Raw genomic sequence first — 20,222 nt, forward strand, 5'->3', positions numbered from 1 at the left:
CAGTATTTTGCTATCGTCTTTGCTTTCAGTGACTGGTGTACAAGGACACCCAGGTCCCTTTAGTACATCAACATTTCCCAATCTCTCACCATTTAAATAATACTCTGCCTTTCTGTTTTTCCTACCAAAGTGGATAACTTTACATTTATCCACGTTATACTGCATCTGCCATGTATTTGCCCACTCACTCATCTTTTCTAAATTGCCTTGAAGCCTCTTTGCATCCTCCTCACAACTCACAATCCCACCTAGTTTTGTGTCGTCAGCAAACTTGGAAATATCCCTGGCCCAAGACCGCACAAAGTGGAGGAGAAGCATCTGGGATGGCGCCGAACACCTTGAGTCTCTTCGCTGGGAGTAAGCGGGAGCTAAGCGCAAGCAGCGCAAGGAGCGCACGTCAACCCAAGCACAACACCCACCCGCCCCTTCAACCACCGTCTGCCCCACCTGTGACAGAGACTGTAGTTCCCGCATTGGACTCATCAGTCACTTGGGAACTCATTTTTAATGTGGAAGCAAGTCATCCCCAGTTCCGAGGGACTGCTTAAGAAGAAGATTACATTTGGTTCCTTCATCCAGGTCATTGATATATATATTGTTTATAGCTGGGGCCCAAGCACTGATCCCTGCGGTACCCCACTAGTCTTCGCTTGCCACCCCGAAAAAAAGCCATTTATTCCTACTCTCTGTTTCCTGTCTGTTAACCAATTTTCAATCCATGCCAGTATATTACCCCCAATCCCATGTGCTTTAATTTTGCACACTAACCTCTTATGTAGGACTTTATCAAAGGCCTTCTGCAAATCCAAATACACCACATCCACTGGTTCTCCCTTATCTATTCTACCAGTTACATCCTCAAAAAACTCCAGTCGGTTTGTCAAACATGATTTCCCTTTCATAAATCCATGTTGACTTTGTCTAATCCCGTTGATATTTTCTAAATGTCCTGTTATTACATCCTTTATAATAGACTGTAGCATTTTCCCTAATACTGATGTTAGGCTAACCGGTCTGTAGTTCCCTGTTTTCTCTCTTCCTCCTTTTTTAAATAGTGGGGTTACATTTGCCACCCTCCAATCTGCAGGAACTGTTCCATAATCTATAGAATTTTGGAAGATGACAACCAATGCATCCACTATGGCTACCTCTTTTAGTACTCTGGGATGCAAATTATCAGGCCCTGGGGATTTATCAGCGTTCAGTCCCATTAATTTCTCCAGCAATATTTTTTTACTAATACTAATTTCCTTTAATCCTTCCTTCTCACTAGACCCTCGGTTCCTTAGCATTTCTGGGAAGTTATTTGTGTCCTCTACCGTGAAGACAGAACCAAAGTATTTGTTTAATTGCTCAGCCATTTCCTTGTTCCCCAGTATAAATTCTCCCGTTTCTGACTGTAAGGGACCTACATTTGTCTTCACTAATCTTTTTCTTTTTACATACTTGTAGAAGCTTTTACAGTCCGCTTTTCTGTTCCTTGCAAGTTTACTCTCATATTCTATTTTTCCCCTTTTAATCAATCTCTTGGTCCCGTCTTACTGAATTCTAAACTGCTCCCAATCCTCAGGCTCGCTACTTTTTCTGGCAACTTTATATGACTCCACTTTGTATCTGATCTAATACTATCCTTAATTTCTTTTGTTAGCCATGGTTGGGCCACTTTTCCTTTTCTGTTTTTGCACCAGAAAGGAATGTATAACTGTTGTAATTCATGCTTTCGTTCCTTAAATGTTAGCCATTGCCTATCCACCATCATGCCTTTTAATGAAGCTCCCCAATCTATCATAGTTAACTCCCTCCTCATACCTTTGTAGTTTCCTTTGTTTAGATTTAGGGCCCTAGTTTCAGATTGGACTACTTCACTTTCCATCTTAATGAAGAATTCTATCATGTTATGGTCACTCTTCCCTAAAGGACCCCACACAACAAGATTATTAATTAACCCCTTCTCATTGCACAATACCCAATCTAGGATAGCCTGTTCCCTAGTTGGCTCCTCCACGTATTGGTCTAAAAAAACATCTTGTACACACTCCAGGAATCATCCTCCACAGTATTATTGCTAATTTGGTTTGGCCAGTCTATATGTAGATTAAAGTCACCCATGATTACTGTAGTACCCTTGTTACATGCATCTCTAATTTCCTGTTTGATGCCATCCCCTACATTACCACTACTGTTTGGCGGCCTATAGACAACACCCACCAATATTTTCTGCCTCTTGGTGCTTCTTAGCTCCACCCAGACTGATTCTACATCTTGATTTTCTGAGCCAATATCCTTTCTCACTATTGCTCTGATTTCATCCTTTACTAACAACGCCACCCCACCTCCTTTTCCTTTTTGCCTGTCCTTCCGAAATATCCAATATCCTTGGATATTCAGCTCCCAGTCTTGGTCACCCTGCAGCCATGTCTCCATAATCACAATTATATTGTATCTGTTTTCATCTATTTGCGCTGTTAATTCGTCTACCTTATAACGAATGCTTTGTGCATTCAGATACAATGCTTTTAGATTTGTCTTTTTAACATTTGTAGACATCTTAACATTTTTTTTGTACTATGGTCCTATGGGCTAGATTTTCAGTTGCTAGCGCCAGCAGTTAGCGCCTTAAGAGAAGTGATTTTCGGGCGCTATGCGTGTAGCGCCCGTGCGCAGCGCTGTTTGCGCCCCGCCCCAAATTAAGTTGCCCGTTAGCGCCGGCGCAAAGTTTAGCGCCCGGCCGGATGCGCGCGCAGAAAATGACGTCACATCCTCGTGCAACGCCCTTTGGCCGCCCCGATTCCAAACTTCAGTCGGACCGCCCCATTGTGCGGCTGGCGGCCGGAGCGTTTGGAAAAAGGAACGCAACACAACCAGCGCGGGCCCCGGGGGGTGCAAATTAAAGGGGACGTGCTCTCCAGTATAAAGGCCAGCCTTTTTTCAGAAAACACTCTTGTGCAACGCATTTCTGGAGACACAACAAGGAGGATAGCTAACTGGTTTCAAGCAGCAAGAGCTCAGGTATTTTTGGACTCAGGCCAGAGCGCTGCAAGTGGCCTTTTGGAAATTTGAGTGTTTGCCAGGATTTGATGGGGGTTGCATGGGGTGCCAACGCGGAGCTGCAGCTCCATGTCCGTAGGGCTCGCAGACGCATTGTGAGAGGGGCAGCCCTGGCTAGAGGCAGAGGGGGCTACAGGTGTCAGCCACGTAGGCCTTACCCAGTCAGGCTATACTGCCAGCAGCGCTCCTACCTAAACATGAGTGCCGCGCGATGTGTTAAAAGGCTCCGATTCCGAAAGGAGGTGATTGCAGAGATCTGCCACCTGCTTCGCCGAGATCTGCGGCCAAAGCTCAGGTGCAGGACGTCTCTGTCGGTGGAAGTGAAGGTGACGGTGGCATTGAACTTCTATGCCACCGACTCCTTCCAATACGCTGCTGGGGACATAGCAAACATCTCCCAGTACGGCGCGCATCGCTGCATCCGCCAGGTGACCGAAGCACTGTTCAGAAGGAGAAGCCAATTCATCTCCTTCCCCATGGCCCTGGAGAGCCAGCATCAGCGCGCATTGGGATTTTCCAGACTCGGGGAATTCCCCTTGGTGCAGGGCGCCATTGACTGTACGCATGTGGCTTTGCGGGCCCCTCTGGAGCATGGCGAGCAGTATCGCAACAGGAAGGGCTACCATTCTCTGAATGTGCAGCTGGTGTGTGACCACAAGCAGCGCATCATGGCAGTCAATGCCAGCTTCCCAGGCAGCAGCCACGATGCCTTTATCCTGCGGCAGAGTGCTGTGCATGACATGTTCCAGGCACATCCTCCCCCAAGGCTATCCTTTGTGCACCTGGCTCATGACCCCGCTCCTCGCGCCCAGGACCGCTGCTGAAGAGGCCTACAACGAGAGCCATCAAACCACCCGCAACATCATCGAGCAAACTATTGGGGTCCTCAAGCAGCGGTTCCGCTGCCTTGATCGCTCCGGAGGAGCTCTCCAGTATTCGCCGGACCGGGTCTCCCAATTTGTGGTGGTTTGCTGCATGCTACACAACCTGGCTATCCGCAGGACTCAGGCACTGCCACCTGACGTTGGACCAGCACCTCAGGAGGAGGAGCAGGAGGAGCATGAGGAGGAGGAGGAGGAGGAGCAGGAGTACGTTCCCAGGAGGGAGCGACCAGGGCCAAGGGCCGCACGACGCCACCTTATTACACGGTACTTCTAAGCCCCCTGTCAGGGAATGGCCAGGGGCCATGAGGGAAGATGAATGCAGCCGCTCCGCAAGCCCTCAGCCGGCGAAGCCAACAAACACTAAGAAGAACAACCATGGAGACTGCATGAATAAAGATAATTATTTATTACACAAAAATGAAAAGCCCTTCCCACATGAATCCCCAAAAACAATAAACGGGCCCCACAAAAAGCCCAACAAACGACTCACTCCCACAAACTGGGGAAGAGTCACTCCACATTTCTTCAAACCGGGCCTCAACGTCGGCCTAACGCAAAAAATAAGCCCTCCAACAACACAACCATGGGCAAAATAAAGATGGCCACCGCCATATAAAAGGAAAGCTGGCCACACCCTCTACTGAGTGGCCCGCGAGGGCGAGACCTTGCCCAGCCTTTTGCCTCCCCTGCCCGGCCTGCTGCTCCTTCGCAAGCTCTGCCCAGCGGCTGCTGCGAGGCTGGGGGAAGGCGCCTGAGGCTCAGATGCCCTTCCACCAGATGCCGCTGGGGGGCGGCCTACACGGCGTTTGGGCCTCGAGGGGCCGTCTGCTGAGTGGCGCACCTGAGCCTGGCCACCATCAGCTGCAGCCGCTTGCCCTTGACGCCCCAGTGGGGGAATGGCGGCGACGGATGGCGCAATGTGGGCCAGCTGGCGTCTGGGATGCGCTGGCTGGTGCTGTGGCGCGGTGGCACTCGGCCGGGCCCGCACTGCAGGATCCGCAACAATCAGCCGAGGGGCGGCTTGCTGGGATGGTCCAGCGCGGCGGCTGCCCTGGCGATGCCTGCCTGAGACAGCGCGTGTGGCAGCAGTGAGTGCCCCTGTTGTCCTGGTGTGCGCCCGCATCACATCCGCCAGGGTCTTGACGGCATCAGTCAGCATGCGGCCACTCGCGGCAGTTGCTGCCCCGAACTCGCGCACACTGGTCGCCAGTGACTCGATGGCCTCAGGCATGCGCCCCACCACGCTCATGAGCTCCGTGTGGCGCCGGTCCGAATCCTCGGCCATCTTATCCAGATTCTGCACCTCCTCCGAGGTGAAGGTGTCCGGACTGGAGTCGCGACTCTCCCGCTGGGGAGGAGGGGGCCGAACTAGGGGACCCTTGCCACGTTGGTGGCGGCGAGTGTGCCGATCAGCAGCACTCCCCTCTGATCCTTGCCCCCTTTGGGGGGAAGGCCGCGGGCCACGCGCACGGCTCCTGGGTGGCTGGACGCCACTGGTCCCAGAAGCTGCATTGCCCTGCGACAGTTCCTCCAGGCACTCGTCCATTGAGGAGGTGTCAAGCATTTCCTCCTCTCCTGCGGGACGTGACTGTTCCCCCGATGGTCCGGCTTGCTCCTCCTCCTCCTCCTGCTCGGAGGTGCTGTCACTGGCAGCTTCAGGGTCCTGGTCGTCACCAGCTGAAAGCAGGAATGCACAAGAGTAGCTTCAGAGTGAGGAGACGGCGTCAGCGAGGGAGTTAGGACTGGTGGCATTCAGCGCATTGGTGGGACAGTGGCAAAGGAGGTAGCTCGGATGGGCCAGTGCGACGCGAGAGGGCCAAAAGGCGAGGTCCTTACCATTGCCGGGCAGTGGAGGGTCGGCTACTCCGCACGCTGTGGGGACGAGCACACGGGCTCCCATGAGCACACACACGCGCTCCTCCAGCCGAGTGAGCTTCTGCAGCTTGGCGCGGCCACCCCTGGCACGGGCCTGGCGATTAAAGGCTACTTTAGCCTGCAAGAGAAAGGACGGGCTGTAAGTGCGCAGTGTAGCCCTGATGTAGTGTGCACTGCCTCCCATGGTGGAATAGCTTGGCCAGAGTGAAGCCCTGATGTAGTGTGCACTGCCTCCCATGGTGGAATAGCTTGACCAGAGTGAAGCCCTGATGTAGTGTGCACTGCCTCCCATGGTGGAATAACTTGGCCAGAGTGAAGCCCTGATGTAGTGTGCACTGCCTCCCATGGTGCAATAGCTTGGCCAGAGTGAAGCCCTGATGTAGTGTGCACAGCCTCCCATGGTGGAATAGCTTGGCCAGAGTGAAGCCCTGATGTAGTGTGCACAGCCTCCCATGGTGGAATAGCTTGACCAGAGTGAAGCCCTGATGTAGTGTGCACTGCCTCCCATGGTGGAATAGCTTGGCCAGAGTGAAGCCCTGATGTAGTGTGCACTGCCTCCCATGGTGGAATAGCTTGGACAGAGTGAAGCCCTGATGTAGTGTGCACAGCCTCCCATGGTGGAATAGCTTGGCCAGAGTGTAGAGTGCCGAATGGCCAATTGATGCTCATGACTGTCCCAATGCTGCTGGCTGAGGGCTGGCCAATAGGACTTTCAGCTCCCTTTGCCCATCATGTCAGGTGTACATGCAAGGATGAGGAGGAGACTGGAAAGGGTACTCACCCTGACAATCCTGGTCAGGTCGTTGTATTTTTTACGACATTGTTTGTGGGTCCTGGGGGCATCGCCGGTGAACGTCACCCTCTGGGCGATCTGCTTCCAGGCTTTGGTGTAGTCGTGGTGGGTTGGATTCCTCCCACTCTCTGGGAACAAGATCTTGCGCCTCACCTCCAGAGCTGTGACCATTATGTCCAGATCACCCTCTGAGAAGCGCAGGGCGCGTTGCCATGACTCCCTGGGGCTGAGCAGCAGTGTTGAGGCCTCTTTGCAAGGCTGCAGTGTGCAGGGCGTGGCAGCAGACCAATTCGTCCCTTCCCCCTTTAAGAGCTGGTCGGCGCCACGGGGTCTGCTGTCAGTCCAAAACTGACCGCACCCGCGCTGCGCCCCGCCTGGGCGCTATCCCTCTGGACCGCCGGCTTAGCGCCTAAAGATAGTAGTGGAACGCCTCTTTTAGCGCTCCACCAACCTCTTAGGGCGAAGCCACTGAATTTCCGGCAACGGGGCGCTACTTTGGGGCGGGCGCTAACTTCGGGCGGGCACTAAGGTTAGCGCCCCAAAACTGCCTATACTGAAAATCTAGCCCTATTTGTCTTACCATTTTTTCTTCCCCAGACCCTATTTGTTAGTGCACTCTTTTGTTTGTACGCTCTGTCCCTTCCTGACACAATCTGGTCATCCTTACCCCAATCACTTACCTGCACTGCTTCCTTGTCTTTTCTTTTTAGCATTCTAGGTTTCTCTCCACCGGGACCCCCCCCCCCCAATTTAGTTTAAAGCCCTATCTACCTCCCTAGTTATTCGATTCGCTAGAACTCTGGTCCCAGCATGGTTCAGGTATAGTCTGTCCCAACAGAACAGCTCTCGCTTTCCCCAGTAATGGTGCCAGTGCCCCACGAATCGAAACCCACTTCTCCCACACCAATTTTTGAGCCACGCATTCACCTCCCTGATCCTATTGACCCTATGCCAATTTGCTCATGGCTCAGGTAGTAATCCAGAGATTATGACCTTTGTGGTTCTGCTTTTTAATTTAGTCCCGAGCTGCTTAAACTCTCTCAGCAGAACCTCTTTCTTAGTCCTACCTATGTCATTGGTACTTACGTGGACCATGACAACTGGATCCTCCCCCTCCCACTTTAAGTTCTTCTCCAGCCCGGAGGAGATGTCATTTACCCTGGCACCAGGTAGGCAACAAAATCTTCGGGACTCATGCTCCTGGCTGCAGAGAACAGTATCTATCCCCCTAACTATACTGTCGCCTACTACAAACACCTTCCTTTTTACTCCCCCCACTTGAACAGCTTCCTGTACCACGGTGCTGTGGTCAGTTTGTTCATCTTTCCTGCAGTCTCTGCACTCATCCACAAGGGTTGCAAGAACCTTGGGCTAGATTTTCAGTTGCTTGCGCCAGCAGTTAGCGCCTTAAGAGAAGTGATTTTCGGGCGCTATGCGTGTAGCGCCCGGGCGCAGCGCAGTTTGCGCCCCGCCCCAAATTAAGTTGCCCGTTAGCGCCGGCGCAAAGTTTAGCGGCCGCCCGGATGCGCACGCAGAAAATGACGTCACATCCTCGTGCAACGCCCTTTGGCCGCCCCGAATCCAAACTTCAGTCGGACCGCCCCATTGTGCGGCTGGCGTCCAGAGCGTTTGTAAAATGGAACGCAACACACCCTGGGGAGCGCAAATTAAAGGGCACTCCTCCTGCACTATAAAAGGCAGTCTGCATGTGTTGTGTGGAAGGATCCAGTGTGTTGTTGTGAACGGTGTATTTATGTTTTCCTCCTCCTCCTCCTCCTCCTCCTCCTCCTCCTCCTCCTCCTCCTCCTCCTCCTCCTCCTCCTCCCCCAGACTCTGCCTTTGAAAACAACACATGCACCCTTCCCCTTTAAGAGCTCACTGGCACCAGAGTGTCTGCTGTGCGCTGCGCCCGAACTCGGGCGCTGCGCTCTGCACCGCCGGCTTAGCGCCTAAAGATAGTAGTGGAACGCCTCTTTTAGCGCTCCACCAACCTCTTAGGGCGAAGCCACTGAATTTCCGGCAACGGGGCGCTACTTTGGGGCGGGCGCTAACTTCGGGCGGGCGCTAAGGGTAGCGCCCCAAAACTGTCTATACTGAAAATCTAGCCCCTGGAATCTATTGGACAAGTGCAGGGGCTGCGGCTCCTGCAATACTACCTCCTGGATCCCCGTACCTGCCTCACTCGCAGTCATACCCTTCTGTCCCTGACCTCGTGTCAATTCTAAAGTATTTAATCTAAGGGGTGTGGCTGCCTCCTGGAGTAAAAGGTCCAGGTAACTTTCTCCCTCCCTGATGTCTCACATTGCCTGTAGTTCGGTCACCAGCTCCTCAACTCAGAGTCGAAGTTCCTCGAGCTGCAGACACTTACCGCAGATGTAGTCGCCCTGGAAAAAAATGTCCACAAGCTCCCACATATTGCAGCAGCAACACATCTCCTGTTCTCCCATTATTTTATTTATTTAATTAATTAATTTGTTTGGTGTTAAGCAAATTATTTACCTCATTTAGTTTATTAAATTAATTAAATTAAGTTTTGTTTTTAAAATTTAGTTATATGCTATATGGTAACTTAAAACTTAGCCCACAGTCACTACCAATCACTTACCTGCCTTACCTGTGAAGTCACACTGTAGTTTTCTCTTGTAGTTGCAGGTCTGCTGCTGCTTTTATCCCCGCTCTCTGGCCTCAGTCTGCTCCCACTCAGTTCTGCCACTGCTCTGCGGGAGCAGTTAGGAAAAGCAAGGCAAAGCAGCACCTCCTTCCCCCACTTCACTGAACTCCCACACTTACCAAACTCCCAAGTTGTTCACTCTGCGCCAAGCTGCACTCCGTGACCTTAAACTTAAACTTTCACTCCCTCCACCACTGGCATACTGTGACTGCATTGTTTTCCACCTACAAAATGCACTGCAGCAACTCGCCAAGGCTTCTTCGGCAGCACCTCCCACCCAACCCACGACCTCTACCACCTAGAAGGACAAGTGCAGCAAGCACGTGGGAATATCACCACCACCACCAGGTTCCCCTCCATATCACACACTATCCTAACTTGGAAATATATCGCCATTCCTTCATCGTCGCTGGGTCAAAATCTTGGCACTCCCTCCCTAACAGCACTGTGGGTGTACCTTCACCACACGGACTGCAGCGGTTCAAGAAGGCGGCTTTCCACCACCTTCTCAAGGGCAATTAGGGATGGGCAATAAATGCTGGCCTTGCCAGTGACGCCCACATCCCATGAACGAATAAAAAAAATTTTTTTTTTAGAGAACCAGACAAATGAAAATACCCAGCATTCATATGCAACACAGTACAACAATGTACAATACAAAAATTGTATTAATTCACCTTTGTATAGTATTGTATGATACACAGATACAGGGATACAATTCACTCTGAACTGGCACCATGCTCATAATGTATAGAGTTTAAAGGGCAGTGATTCTTTCCCATCTGGTACTGTATGAGCAGTGCACAGTATATACCAATAAACCACACGTGTCTGGTACTGTATAAACAGTGCACAGTATACCAATAAACCACACATGTCTGGTACTGTATAAACAATGCACAGTATACCAATAAATCACACGTGTCTGGTACTGTATAAACAGTGCACAGTATACCAATAAACCACATGGTACTGTATGGCATGGTACAGTGCACATGGATTCAAAATAACAAATCCATTGTGACTGATAACATATGTTAAATACAAATCTCAATGCCAACTATATCATACATGCCAATAATTAAGAGCAGGACAACCAAGTGTAATAGATTCTGAGGTGACACCAAATTGGGTATAACAGTCCTTTATTTCAAGCACAAATGAGTATTAATACATTTCATTATTTAAGCAGTAATTTACAGAGAAGTGAAATAGTATTATCCTGTACCTCCTCTGGGTAGAGCACGTAGTCCAGCTGCCCTTCCGGTGCGGCATCTCACCCTCTACAACTAGAAGCTGTTTCATATGGCGTTCTTATACTCACTCACGTGACCCCCCAAACCATCAAAACTGTTGTGGTTAGCACCTTACCAGTTTCGTCTTCCCTTATCAGTCTGTGTGTATGCTGTTTGCTTTCTGACCTGGCTGCTTAATCAAGTTAACCTTTGTTTCCTTCTGGCGTATCAGAGGAACATGAGATGTCTCACTCACAGCCCATCCATCTCACTCACAGCCCAGCTGTTTAATGTGATCAGGGACCATGGGGGAAAAATTCAGTTGTTTGCGCCTCTCATTAGCACCTTAAGAGGGCGCTAATGGGGCGCAAAGCAACTAGCGCCCGGGCGCAGCGATGTTTGCGCCGCTTGCGAAATTAACTAGACATTTTGCGGCGGTGCTAAACACTGTCGCCACGATCTCCTGCACCGGCAGATCGTGACGTCAGTCAAATGCACAACGCCCCGGTAGCGTCCTGGACTGGATATTGAGTGGCGCCCCCTGCCTTACTGCCTGCCGCTAGCAACGACAGGTTGAGGGGAGCGTTTTGCAGTCAGAAAGGGACTGGGGGAGCGCTATTTAAAGGCGACCGCTTCCTGCCTCTTTTTGTTGGTGACATTTTTGCACCACGCATTCTGAGAGAGAGAGACTTCTGGAGAGATTCAACGCTGTGTGAAGGAGTTTTGGGTGCTGAGCAGCACTTTGCAGGTTCATTTTGATTAGCCCTTCCTTGCTTCGCCAGCGCTCTGAGGTAGCGCCTCGCTCCTCTGCCTTTGCGCCTTAAGACAGGTGTGAAGCGCCTGATTTAGCACTCCAATCACCTCCAGGAGCGATAAAAGCCAAGTTTGCCGTCAGAGGCGATAATTAGCGCCAGGCGCTAAACTTTGCACACGGCTAATAATGGTGCCCCAAACGGGGCGATACTGAATTTTTTCCCCCATATGTTTACCAGTTCTGCTTTTTCCATTGTTTCAGGTACTCAGAGATACTAGCACTTCCTTATCTGATGGTGACCTTCTGATGTGATTATGTAAGTTCTAATAGTTCTCTCTTAATGCATCAGCAGTTGTTTTTAGGTTTAAACTAGGTCTATTTGACTGCATAAGACATGATGGCAAAGTAGGCAGCAAAAGATGTCAATTTCTAAATCCTTACACCAGCATTGATGGTTTCACAGCAGATATTCATTCTTCTTCCATCTCTGGCGTGTACAGTAGTTCTATAGTGTACACCTGCTGCGCAATAAATTGCAAAGCTCTTCAAAGAAACACATATCATCCTCCATACTGAGAGTGAAGTGATACAAAGATTTCAGATATTAAGAATAAGAATTTCTAACAAGCCTCCTGTACAGCCTCACTGTGTGGAAACAGTGACTGTTCTGGCTGATGACTGATGAAGCAGGAGAAGTGTGTCAAAAGGCAATTAAAGTAAAAAAAACAGGCTGTATAGTTTGAGATTTTTTGCTGCTGTCAACCGTCTATGTTATATGCATAATAACAATTCCTGGAACTTAAAAAAAATGTTTTGCCTGCTCTCCCAATTGCTCAGTTAGGAACTGCACTGCCTGGAATAGAAGTGAGTCACAAAGACCAGGACCTGCCCAGGTTTGACAGCAGTCTGTGTTGGGTTCACTGATCTCAGGGTGGGCAGTGATATTTGGCCTCAACACCTGAAGTTGAGGAAAGGAAAAAGATCAGACGGTGTACCTTCTTTTGATTGCTATCCATTCTGGGAACTCCACTCGTATGGATGTCTGGTTGGGGCAAGGTTCAGTTCGGCTGCGATACTCTCTCTGCTTCAACAGTTGAATAGGCTGCCAACACACTCTGTCTAGATTCTTACGTGCAAGAAGGAAAAAAAGTATTTCACAACCTCAGGATGTCCCAAAATGCTTTACAGCCAATGACATACTTTTGACGTGGAGTCACTGTTGTAATGTAGGAAACATGGCAGCCAATTTACGTACAGCAAGGTCCCACAAACAGCAATGTGATAATGACCAGATAATCTGTTTTCCTGATGCTGATTGAGGGATAAATATTGGCTGGGACACCGAGGAGAACTCCCCAGTCTTTTGAACAGGAGGTTCGCGCAGGCGCAGTCCCCCAGCCTGTGACCCCAGCGGCTCCTCTTCAGTTTCCCTGCGCAGGCGCAGTCGCCTGGTTGAAGACAGAGGTTTCACAGCCTCTGCCGTGGGACTCCGGGGAGGAGGTTCGCGCAGGCGCAGTCCCCCAGCCTGTGACCCCAGCGGCTCCTCTTCAGTTTCCCTGCGCAGGCGCAGTCGCCTGGTTGAAGACAGAGGTTTCACAGCCTCTGCCGTGGGACTCCAGGGAGGAGGTTCACACAGGCGCAGTTCCCCAGCCTGTGACCCCTGCGGCTCCTCTTCAATTTTGCCGTGCAGGCACAGTCGCCTGTTTGAATACAGAGGTTTCACAGCCTCTGCCGGGGGACTCCGGGGAGGAGGTTCACGCAGGTGCAGTCACCTGTTTAAAGGGACAAGCTTCCCAGCCCGCTTCTAGAGTGGTTCCCCCTATGGTGTGGGACTCTGGGGAGGAAGGGATTGCAATTCCTCTTGCGGGGGACATATGGAAGGGGCTGGCGCCAGGTTTTGGACCTGGAGAGAAAGATTTTCAGCCACCAGCAGTGGGTGGTGAGGGGATACCTGCCCCCCAGTACAGGAGTGGGTAGGGAAAAGGAGACAAACCCGGAGTACCGGCAGGCTGCCAGGTATTAAACAGTGCGGGCTGTTTGTATCAGGGGGAGAAGGTTCCCAGCCAGCTAGGGCTGTGACCCAAGCTCAGGGACCGTCAGCCAAAGTTTCCCCCACAGAGAAGCCCCTCAGAAGGTCTCTTCGGGTGCCCCAGCCCAAGAAAGCATGGTCACCCACTTTACAGTGGAGTAGGGCAGGCTCCCGAACCAGGGAGAAGCCAAAGGGCAGAGGTCCCCAATCAGCAGCCATAAGCTGCCAGGGACAAGAAGCAGGAGGTAGTCCAGCTTCGCTGCAGGCAGCAGTAATCTGTGACAGTGACACCAGAGATTAGCCTGGCCATCCGGAGATGGGCGGCATTTGTATTATAGCTTTGTGTTAAGTAACCAATGTTTAAAGCTTGCTTTTAAGGTGTTTAAATTGTAAGTTTAGAATTTACTAGTAGTTTTGGGTTTAAGTTTAAAGTTTAAGGGCTAGATTTTCAGTTGCTTGCGCCAGCAGTTAGCGCCTTAAGAGAAGTGATTTTTGGGCGCTATTCGTGTAGTGCCCGGGCGCAGCGCAGTTTGCGCCCCGCCCCAAATTAAGTTGGCCGTTAGCGCCGGCGCAAAGTTTAGCGGCCGCCCGGATGCGCGCGCAGAAAATGACGTCACATCCTCGTGCAACGCCCTTTGGCCGCCCCGATTCCAAACTTCAGTCGGACCGCCCCATTGTGCGGCTGGCGTCCAGAGCGTTTGTAAAATGGAACGCAACACACCCTGGGGAGCGCAAATTAAAGGGCACTCCTCCTGCACTATAAACGGCGCTCTGCACCGCCGGCTTAGCGCCTAAAGATAGTAGTGGAACGCCTCTTTTAGCGCTCCACCAACCTCTTAGGGCGAAGCCACTGAATTTCCGGCAACGGGGCGCTACTTTGGGGCGGGCGCTAACTTCGGGCGGGCGCTAAGGTTAGCGCCCCAAAACTGTCTATGCTGAAAATCTAGCCCTAAGTTTATAAGTGTGCCAAATGCTTGTATCTTGGTCCGAGGTCGAGGGACCCGACCATGTCTCCACCTAAGGCAGCAGGTCAGTGAGAGACCTGGCTGCATGTCCTTTTAAGTGCTTTTTCAGGAGAGGGGACAAAGGAGCAGCCCTGTTCGCCCAGCCCGAGCTGGGCATCAAATGAAGATATACAGAATGTTGGGGATCACCTCGCCACTGGACAAATCCAGGAGGAGACCCCGCAGCGTCCTTTGGGCGAAACCAGACAGAGTCCAGAGGAACCTGCCTACTCATCCTACGTGGAAAAGATGGCCCCAGCTGACCCAGCACTATTCTAACCGAATTTCACTTGCGGGAGACCTCGCTATTGAGGAGTCATGGTGGGGAAGTGCGGGCGCCTTGTCAGATAGGGACGCGTTCTCCGGGAGTGGGTGGTGATGGCCCGGGAAGGATGGTAAAGGGGAGGGGGAGACCCAAGAGTCGCGTGGGTGCGTTCGGGGAAGGGAAGAACTCACCCGGGGCCCATGGGCAAAATTGTAGTGTAAGTGTGGCTGGGAAGGATGAGTGGGTGGCCGGATCTGGGATCCAAGTTTGAGTGTGGGGCCAGTGAGAGCCGTCACACAGGCACCCATCATTTTCTCCAGCCAGTCAAGGGCAGACGGGAGGGGGAGGGACTGGGAGATGTGATCCCATACTCTCTGGTCTCGGTCTGTGAAACATGAGGGGTACCCCGCCTCCACAAAGGGATAAGGGAATGGCTCGGGGCTGGCGGAGCAGACTGTTCTGTAAAATCCATTCTGTATGTTTTAAAAGTTTAAGACCATTAAAGGGGGGGGTGGAAGGAACATTTATTGCCCGGGTGGGAGGAGCAATACCCACTCGAATTTCACGACCCATCATTGGCACGTGATGGTCAGGGTTTATTTCAGCATTTTGTTTCAAATGTTTAATGGACATTTTTGTATTTTGTTTTACAGTTCCAAGTGGTGCAGAGGTGTAGGACCCTCTCCGTGCTTGGAATCATCTTGATTACATTGTATAACCAAGATTGCAACATTTTGTAATATGTTATAATGTAACAAGTGGTGTAGGGGTATGAGACCCCTTATTGTAACATTTTGTAATTGATGTATCTGTAAATGCCTACCGTACCACGGTTTTTTCCGGATTTGAGGGGAATAGACGGGCCGGGGAATCAGTGGTAGGTAGCTATAGGTAAATACAGGGGATGGTTGTTTGTCGGGGGTCAGAAAATTTTGTTCACTTCTTCAAGAGGATACTACAAGCAAGTTGGGAGTATCCAAGGGGGGAATGTAACATCAGTGGAAACATCCTCACCGCATCCACCCGATCAATCCCCCTCACAATCTTATATGTTTCGATAAGATCGCCTCTCATTCTTCTGAATTCCAATGAGCAGAGGCCCAACCTACTCAACCTTTCCTCATACGTCAACCCCCTCATCTCCGGAATCAACTGAGTGAACCTTCTCTGAACCGCCTCGAGAGCAAGTATATCTTTTCTTAAATATGGAAACCAAAACTGCATGCAGTATTCCAGGTGTGGCCTCACCAATACCCTGTATAACTGCAGCAAGACTTCCCTGTTTTTATACTCCATTCGAATAGTGTAATGAGTGTTCAAAATTATGAAGGGTTTTGATAGAGTAGATCGGGAGAAACTGTTTCCAGTGGCAGCAGGGTTGGTAACCAGAGGACACCGATTTAAGATAATTGGCAAAAAAAGCCAGGGGGGAGATGAGGAGAATTTTTTTACTCAGCAAGTTATTATAATCTGGAATGCACTGCCTGAAAGGATGGTGGAAGCAGATTCAATAGCAACTTTCAAAAGGGAATTTGATATATACTTAAGAAGGAAATAAATTTGGAATAAAAAGCTAGTAATGTTACCCATCTGGTTCAGTAATATCCTTTAGAGAAGGAAATCTGCTGTCCTTACCTAGTCTGGCCTATAAGTGACTCCAGACAATGTGGTTGACTCTTAACTGCCCTCTGTAAGATTCTATACACGTATTAAAACTGCTGCTACCGTGTGGAGATTGAAATTGTGAACGAATTATCAGATGATAATGGACAGACTCAAAATGGAGGAAGTTAGCATGTGCTCCTTTGTCTGTGAGGATTCAAAATGGAGGGGGGTCAGCATGTGGTCCTTTGTTTGTGAGACCACATTGGGTGCTAACGGGAGGCGCAAAGCAGCTGAATTTTTTGGCCTAAGAGACAGAAGCGAAGTAAGAAAGACAAAAGGGAGCTGTTGTATTGGCAGCCTACCACTTCTTCTGGACTGATCACCCATGGAAAAGTGTATGCATGAAAGTCAGACATGAAATATATACATTGCGGGGGTACTTTTATGTATGAAACTGTGAACATATGAATTGCCAGGGATTAGCAGAGATATTGTGGGGATACTTTTATGTACGGTAAACTGTGGGCATAGATATTGCTAAGGGGATCCTAAATGTATTAAGAGCATATGAATTGCTAGGAGTACTTCTATGTACGGAATTAATAAACTGAGCGTAAACATTGCCGAGGGTACTTTTATGTAAGCTTGAATTTTTAAACTCGTGTGAATAAAGACCACTTTTATTGATCAGAAACTCATCTGTCATTGTTACGCTTATTTGTAATTCTCGAGGTTCGAACAGTAGTAAGAGAAAATCTTGCATAAATGGTGACCAGAAAGGACCTTGAGAGGAAAAAGTGTTTTTTTAATAACAATGCTGGATAAGAAAGTGGTGGAAAAGACATATACAGATCTATGTGTCAAAATGAAAACGCAGCAAAGGAAGCAAAAACACACGGTTTTGGGAAGCAGGGAAAAGCTGCTGGGACAAAGTTTTAAAAGAAGGAAAAAAAAGGGGAAACTTAAAAGTTTTACCGACATGAAGTTATTAGTGTCTGTGCTGAGACAAATAAAACACAAAGTTTTCTGAGTGAAAGGAACCTTAAAGGATGCTGGAATTTCAGTTTGTGTGAAAGTGTGTGTTAAAGTGTGGAAGTTTTCCTGACTATGCATTTTAAGAAGTCACAGTATTCCTTTTGTCTGCAAGTCTGTTTCTTGAAAGAAAGTGTCTGAGGTGTTTGTTTCAGCTCCAACCACTTTTCTGTGCCTGGAGCTAAAGCTGTTTAGCCCTTTGTAGTCTTGTCTTGAATGTTTGACAAGCATGTGCTGTTTTAAGTTTGTTAATTGTTTTACAAAAGATAAGCTTCAGCCTGGAAGTTACAGTTGCCATGATGCCTGGAAGAAAATTAATTTTGAATGTTTACAAAGCATGTGTGAATGTTTCTTTGTTAGAGTGGCTGTGACTTCTTCCTGTGTTTTTCAAGGGATACTGGTTAGTTTAAGAAATTGATCTGGATTAAATTAGAGTTATTGAGGTTAATTAACTGGTTTAAAACCAGATTTTTATTGTGGGCACAGTAAAATTCTGGTTGGTGTAAATTGTGTGAAAGCCTCTAGTTCCAGACATGAGGCAATCACATCAACAATTGGTATTTTTGAAATTTCTGACCAATTGCAAGTATGTCTGATCAGGAAAGAAAAAAGAGGAAATGCTATTGTGTGTGGAGTTGCTTCACAGAATGTTTAGGATGTCTGATGTTTTTACCTGCTGAAGTGAATTGATCAGGATCTGAACAAAGATTTTAAAGGCACAAAGACTGCAAAAGAAACTGTTTTTTAAAAATTTATTTGAAAGCTGCGAGAAGTTTTGTGACAGAACCTGACAGTAATTGATATCTGTGTTTTCTTTTGAAAAGCAAAAAAAAAAGTTCACTCTTTTCACAAGCAGCTCTGGACTCCACAAGCAGCTGCTGTGCGTTTTGTAAACATTTTGGGCATTGTTAAATTTTTAAGCTTTTAAATTTGAGTGGATGTTTCCCCACAGTGACAGAAGGGAATCAGGAATTGACGAATTAACCCACTGGGCTGGTAGGAAAGCTGCAATGGAGTTTCTGATTTTTCCTTTTAAGCAGGAGGCCAGATGAGTGTTCATGATGCAAGATTACCAGGTGGGTCGAAGTCTTCCTGTGCAAGTCGGCCACAGCCTCATGGACGGCCAAGACCCTAGTTAAAGGGGCATTCTCCAGAAGGGGACTTCCTCCGTGGTAGGGTCAGGCCAGGGAAGTCATTTTACAGGTCAGAGAATGCAAGCCACTCTGAAATTGCTAGGAATTGAAGGGAAATGGCATGAAACTCACGACCCACAATCATTTGGGATTGTGGAAAGAATGAACCGTACGTTGAAGTCGGCCCTGCGAAAGGAATTAAACGAATAGCACACTAAGTGGGATGGGGTACTTCCCCCCCCCCCCAATCCTTATGGGGATACGTAGTAACAAATCCAAAGGAATGGGTCACTCCCCTCATGAATTGGTAACGGGGAGACCCATGCGAACCCCCACACCCGTTGATCCCCACTCTGACTGATAAACAAATTAAGGAGGTGACTCAGGACAAATTCCTGAGCGACCTGTGGGGAACTTAAAAGGAATTGAACTTGAGGGCCGCCCACAACATTGGGAAGGCACAGCAACACAACCGATTACACTTGGCTCCGAGTAAACCCCAGGAGTGGGAAGTAGGGAGCCAGGTAATGGTACAAAACTATGCGAGTGGGAGTTTTTGAACCCCTTTACAAGGAACCGTATAACATTATTGATAAAGCTAGTCCTATGGTATACATGGTTCAGTTACCTAAGAGGATCAAGTTGGGGAGGAAAAAGGATGATGGAAATGTTTTGAGCCTCAGGATCCTGAGTGAAGGGTTGGACATGAGTGTGGTGTGGTGTGATCCGCTCTAAGGCGGAGTTGTCGCCAGTTAAAATCAACCTAACATGGATCCCACTGGGAACAACATCGGCATACTCAGGAGGAGGTGGGAGTAAACCTAAAAGGAAATGATGTTGAATGTGTGAATAAGAGTATGTGAATATTAACTGTATTATGTGTTACAGAAGCTCCAGAATGGGGATCTCCTGTATGCATTGAGTGCTTTGATGCTCGTGGTGGATGGGATTGATCTATATCAGGAATCACAGCAGCTCGGAAACAGCACCAATGGAACCATAACCTCACTGGATACAGGGTTTTTTGTTGTAAATGAGATGAATGTAACAATTAAAAATCAAACTATAACATGTTATAATTGGACAGTGAGGGTAACGGAGTAAAGGGTGCATGAGGGACAAAGGATTTGTTTAAAATGCTCAAATGAGACCAGTCCAAACGGGACAATCCTGGAACTTCAGTTTGCACCGGGTGAGATCACAAATAACCTGAGATTGAGGAAAGCAAGAGGAATCGTAGCTACCCCGTTAATTGATGGGACGAGTTACCGTTGGACAAATTTCTGGTCAAGTCATCACACAGAAGTATATATGTGTGTAAACAGAAATTTCCCCCATGATGATCCTCAAATTGACAATCGTTATGATAATATTCAATGTCCTGATCAGTCGAAAGAAGCCATTCAATTAAAGGTGAACGAGAAACCAGTGCCACCCGATGAGGGGAGCGAAGAGTGCCCCACCCCATCCCCTGCTCCAACTAACGGATTGGTGTTGGTTCTGAGTGAGTTGTCAATGTTACATGATGTTGTATTAGATGCATGGGAGGTTATTATCAATATGTCTAGTCTTGCCTTGCTGACATGGTGCAGTGAACCCACTAGGAATTGTCTAAGAGATGGGAAAACGCAGTTAAGAAAAACCTTTTGGAAGGAAAATAGCGATCAAGTGATCATAGGGGAGGAGCCTCGGGCCCTGAAATCCCCGGTACAGAGGAGAAAGCACCGTGTGCTTAATAATATAGCAACAATATGGAATACCGTGTTAGGATGGGTAAATACAGGGGATATTATGAGCTTGAACTATCAAATTGGGAAAATTGAGAGAACAGGTACAGTAGGCATTAAAAAACCAGAATGGCATAGGTAAAGTACAATTAGAAGCAGAATTAACC

This window comes from Somniosus microcephalus, chromosome 1 (assembly GCF_052327205.1).
Source record: "Somniosus microcephalus isolate GS21.2 chromosome 1, FLI_Smic_1.0, whole genome shotgun sequence".
NCBI lineage: Eukaryota > Metazoa > Chordata > Chondrichthyes > Squaliformes > Somniosidae > Somniosus > Somniosus microcephalus.